Raw genomic sequence first — 5,206 nt, forward strand, 5'->3', positions numbered from 1 at the left:
GCCGGGAGAGGCGCAAATCCCTTGTACCGTGGTTATGTTAACGCGCCGTGGGGTCCCGCACTCTCCCTCCGCTCGCGAGACGTGATTCCCCTCCTGGTGGGGCCTCACGCCCTTGATACGTGGTCGGTTTGTTTCTCCGCTCCGCTCCCCCGCCTCACCCGGCTGGGGTGGAAGCGTCTCCTGCCGGGAGAGGCGCGACGCCCTTGTACCTCGGTTATGTTAACGCGCCGTGGGGTCCCGCGCTCTCCCTCCACTCGCGAGACGTGATTCCCCTTCTGGCGGGGCCTCACGCCCTTGATACGTGGTCGGTTTGTTGCTCCGCTCCGCTCCCCCGCCTCCCCCGGCCGGGGTGGAAGCGTCTCCTGCCGGGAGAGGCGCGCCGCCCTTGTACCTCGGTTGTGTTAAGGCGCCGTGAGGTCCCGCGCCCTCCCTCCGCTCGCGAGACGTGATTCCCCTTCTGGCGGGGCCTCACGCCCTTGATACGTGGTCGGTTTGTTGCTCCGTTCCGCTCCCCCGCCTCCCCCGGCCGGGGTGGAAGCGTCTCCTGCCGGGAGAGGCGCACCGCCCTTGTACCTCGGTTGTGTTAACGCGCCGTGGGATCCCACGCTCTCCCTCCGCTCGCGAGACGTGATTCCCCTTCTGGCGGGGCCTCACGCCCTTGATACGTGGTCGGTTTGTTGCTGCGCTCCGCTCCCCCGCCTCCCCCGGTTGGGGTGGAAGCGTCTCCTGCCGGGAGAGGCGCAACGCCCTTGTACATCGGTTGTGTTAACGCGCCGTGGGATCCCTCGCTCTCCCTCCGCTCGCGAGACGTGATTCCCCTTCTGGCGGGGCCTCACGCCCTTGATACGTGGTCGGTTTGTTGCTTCGCTCCTCTCCCCCGCCTCCCCCGGCAGGGGTGGAAGCGTCTCCTGCCGGGAGAGGCGCGCCGCCGTTGTGCCGTGGTTGTGTTAACGCGCCGTGGGGTCCCTCGCTCTCCCTCCGCTCGCGAGACGTGATACCTCTATTGGCAGGGCCTCACGCCCTTGATACGTGGTCGGTTTGTTGCTCCGCTCCGCTCCCCCGCCTCCCCCGGTTGGGGTGGAAGCGTCTCCTGCCGGGAGAGGCGCGACGCTCTTGTACATTGGTTGTGTTAACGCTCCGTGGGGTCCTGCGCTCTCCCTCCGCTCGCGAGACGTGATTCCCCTCCTGGCGGGGCCTCACGCCCTTGATACGTGGTCGGTTTGTTGCTCCGCTAAACTCCCCCGCCTCCCCCGGTTGGGGTGGAAGCGTCTCCTGCCGGGAGAGGCGCGACGCCCTTGTACATCGGTTGTGTTAACGCGCCGTGGGGTCCCGCGCTCTCCCTCCGCTCGCGAGACGTGATACCTCTTCTGGCGGGGCCTCACGCCCTTGATACGTGGTCGGTTTGTTGCTCCGCTCCGCTCCCCCGCCTCCCCCGGTTGGGGTGGAAGCGTCTCCTGCCGGGAGAGGCGCGACGCCCTTGTACATCGGTTGTGTTAACGCTCCGTGGGGTCCTGCGCTCTCCCTCCGCTCGCGAGACGTGATTCCCCTTCTGGCGGGGCCTCACGCCCCTGATACGTGGTCGGTTTGTGTCTCCGCTCCGCTCCCCTGCCTCCCCCTGCTGGGGTGGAAGCGTCTCCTGCCGGGAGAGGCGCGCCGCCCTTGTACCGTGGTTGTTTTAACGCACCGTGGGGTCCCGCGCTCTCCCTCAACTCGCGAGACGTGATTCCCCTCCTGGTGGGGCCTCACGCCCTTGATTCGTGGTCGGTTTGTTTCTCCGTTCCGCTCCCCCCGCCTTCCCCGGCTGGGGTGGAAGCGTCTCCTGCCGGGAGAGGCGCGCCGCCCTTGTACCTCGGTTGTGTTAACGCGCCATGGAGTCCCGCGCTCTCCCTCCGCTGGCGAGACGTGATTCCCCTTCTGGCGGGGCCTCACGCCCTTGATACGTGGTCGGTTTGTTGCTCCGTTCCGCTCCCCCGCCTCCCCCGGCCGGGGTGGAAGCGTCTCCTGCCGGGAGAGGCGCGCCGCCCTTGTACCTCGGTTGTGTTAAGGCGCCGTGGGGTCCCGCGCTCTCCCTCCGCTCGCGAGACGTGATTCCCTTTCTGGCGGGGCCTCACGCCCTTGATACGTGGTCGGTTTGTTGCTCCGTTCCGCTCCCCCGCCTCCCCCGGCCGGGGTGGAAGCGTCTCCTGCCGGGAGAGGCGCGCCGCCCTTGTACCTCGGTTGTGTTAACGCGCCGTGGGGTCCCACGCTCTCCCTCCGCTCGCGAGACGTGATTCCCCTTCTGGCGGGGCCTCACGCCCTTGATACGTGGTCGGTTTGTTGCTGCGCTCCGCTCCCCCGCCTCCCCCGGTTGGGGTGGAAGCGTCTCCTGCCGGGAGAGGCGCAACGCCCTTGTACATCGGTTGTGTTAACGCGCCGTGGGATCCCTCGCTCTCCCTCCGCTCGCGAGACGTGATTCCCCTTCTGGCGGGGCCTCACGCCCTTGATACGTGGTCGGTTTGTTGCTTCGCTCCTCTCCCCCGCCTCCCCCGGCAGGGGTGGAAGCGTCTCCTGCCGGGAGAGGCGCGCCGCCGTTGTGCCGTGGTTGTGTTAACGCGCCATGGGGTCCTGCCCTCTCCCTCCGCTCGCGAGACGTGATTCCCCTCCTGGCGGGGCCTCAAGCCCTTGACACATGGTCGGTGTGTTGCTCCGCTCCGCTCCCCTCGCCTCCCCCGGCAGGGGTGGAAGCGTCTCCTGCCGGGAGAGGCGCGCCGCCGTTGTGCCGTGGTTCTGTTAACGTGCCGTGGGGTCCCGCGCCCTCCCTCCGCTCGCGAGACGTGATTCCCCTTCTGGTGGGGCCTCACGCCCTTGACACGTGGTCGGTGTGTTGCTCCGCTCCGCTCCCCCGCCTCCCCCGGCAGGGGTGGAAGCGTCTCCTACCGGGAGAGGCGCGCCGCCCTTGTACCGTGGTTGTGTTAACGCTCCGTGGGGTCCTGCGCTCTCCCTCCGCTCGCGAGACGTGATTCCCCTCCTGGCGGGGCCTCACGCCCTTGATACGTGGTCGGTTTGTTGCTCCGCTCCGCTCCCCCGCCTCCCCCGGTTGGGGTGGAAGCGTCTCCTGCCGGGAGAGGCGCGACGCCCTTGTACATCGGTTGTGTTAACGCACCGTGGGGTCCCTCGCTCTCCCTCCGCTCGCGAGACGTGATACCTCTTCTGGCGGGGCCTCACGCCCTTGATACGTGGTCGGTTTGTTGCTCCGCTCCGCTCCCCCGCCTCCCCCGGCTGGGGTGGAAGCGTCTCCTGCCGGGAGAGGCGCGCCGCCCTTGTACCGTGGTTGTTTTAACGCGCCGTGGGGTCCCGCGCTCACCCTCCGCTCGCGAGACGTGATTCCCCTCCTGGCGGGGCCTCACGCCCTTGACACATGGTCGGTGTGTTGCTCCGCTCCGCTCCCCCGCCTCCCCCGGCTGGGGTGGAAGCGTCTCCTGCCGGGAGAGGCGCGCCGCCCTTGTACCGTGGTTGTGTTAACGCTCCGTGGGGTCCTGCGCTCTCCCTCCGCTCGCGAGACGTGATTCCCCTTCTGGCGGGGCCTCACACCCTTGATACGTGGTCGGTTTGTTGCTCCACTCCGCTCCCCTGCCTCCCCCTGCTGGAGTGGAAGCGTCTCCTGCCGGGAGAGGCGCGCCGCCCTTGTACCGTGGTTATTTTAGCGTGCCGTGGGGTCCCGCGCTCTCCCTACGCTCGCGAGACGTGATTCCCCTCCTGGTGGGGCCTCACGCCCTTGATACGTGGTCGGTTTGTTGCTTCGCTCCGCTCCCCCGCCTCCCCTGGTTGGGGTGGAAGCGTCTCCTGCCGGGAGAGGCGCGACGCCCTTGTACCTTGGTTGTGTTAACGCACCGTGGGGTCCCTCGCTCTCCCTCCGCTCGCGAGAAGTGATTCCCCTTCTGGCGGGGCCTCACGCCCTTGATACCTGGTCGGTTTGTTGCTCCGCTCCGCTCCCCCGCCTCCCCCGGCTGGGGTGGAAGCGTCTCCTGCCGGGAGAGGCGCGCCGCCCTTGTACCGTGGTTGTGTTATCGCTCCCTGTGGTCCTGCGCTCTCCCTCCGCTCGCGAGACGTGATTCCCCTTCTGGCGGGGCCTCACGCCCTTGATACGTGGTCGGTTTGTTGCTCCGCTCCGCTCCCCTGTCTCCCCCTCCTGGGGTGGAAGCGTCTCCTGCGGGGAGAGGCGCGCCGCCCTTGTACCGTGGTTATTTTAACGCGCCGTGGGGTCCCGTGCTCTCCCTCCGCTCGCTAGACGTGATTCCCCTTCTGGTGGGGCCTCACGCCCTTGATACGTGGTCGGTTTCTTGCTTAACTCCGCTCCTCCGCCTCCGCCGGCTGGGGTGGTAGCGTCTCCTGCCGGGAGAGGCGCGCCGCCCTTGTACCGTGGTTGTTTTAACGCGCCGTGGGGTCCCGCACTCTCCCTCCGCTCGCGAGACGTGATTCCCCTCCTGGCGGGGCCTCACGCCCTTGACATGTGGTCGGTGTGTTGCTCCGCTCCTCTCCCCCGCCTCCCCCGGCTGGGGTGGAAGCGTCTCCTGCCGGGAGAGGCGCACCGCCCTTGTACCGTGGTTGTGTTAACGCTCCGTGGGGTCCTGCGCTCTCCCTCCGCTCGCGAGACGTGATTCCCCTTCTGGCGGGGCCTCACGCCCCTGATACGTGGTCGGTTTGTGTCTCCGCTCCGCTCCCCTGCCTCCCCCTGCTGGGGTGGAAGCGTCTCCTGCCGGGAGAGGCGCGCCGCCCTTGTACCGTGGTTGTTTTAACGCGCCGTGGGGTCCCGCGCTCTCCCTCCGCTCGCGAGACGTGATTCCCCTCCTGGTGGGGCCTCACGCCCTTGATTCGTGGTCGGTTTGTTTCTCCGTTCCGCTCCCCCGCCTCCCACGGCTGGGGTGGAAGCGTCTCCTGCCGGGAGAGGCGCGCCGCCCTTGTACCCCGGTTGTGTTAACGCGCCATGGAGTCCCGCGCTCTCCCTCCGCTGGCGAGACGTGATTCCCCTTCTGGCGGGGCCTCACGCCCTTGATACGTGGTCGGTTTGTTGCTCCGTTCCGCTCCCCCGCCTCCCCCGGCCGGGATGGAAGCGTCTCCTGCCGGGAGAGGCGCGCCGCCCTTGTACCTCGGTTGTGTTAAGGCGCCGTGGGGTCCCGCGCTCTCCCTCCGCTCGCGAGACGTGATTCCCCTTCTGGCGGGGCCTCAC

Source organism: Scylla paramamosain, unplaced genomic scaffold, assembly GCF_035594125.1.
Source record: "Scylla paramamosain isolate STU-SP2022 unplaced genomic scaffold, ASM3559412v1 Contig159, whole genome shotgun sequence".
Taxonomy (NCBI): Eukaryota; Metazoa; Arthropoda; class Malacostraca; order Decapoda; family Portunidae; genus Scylla; species Scylla paramamosain.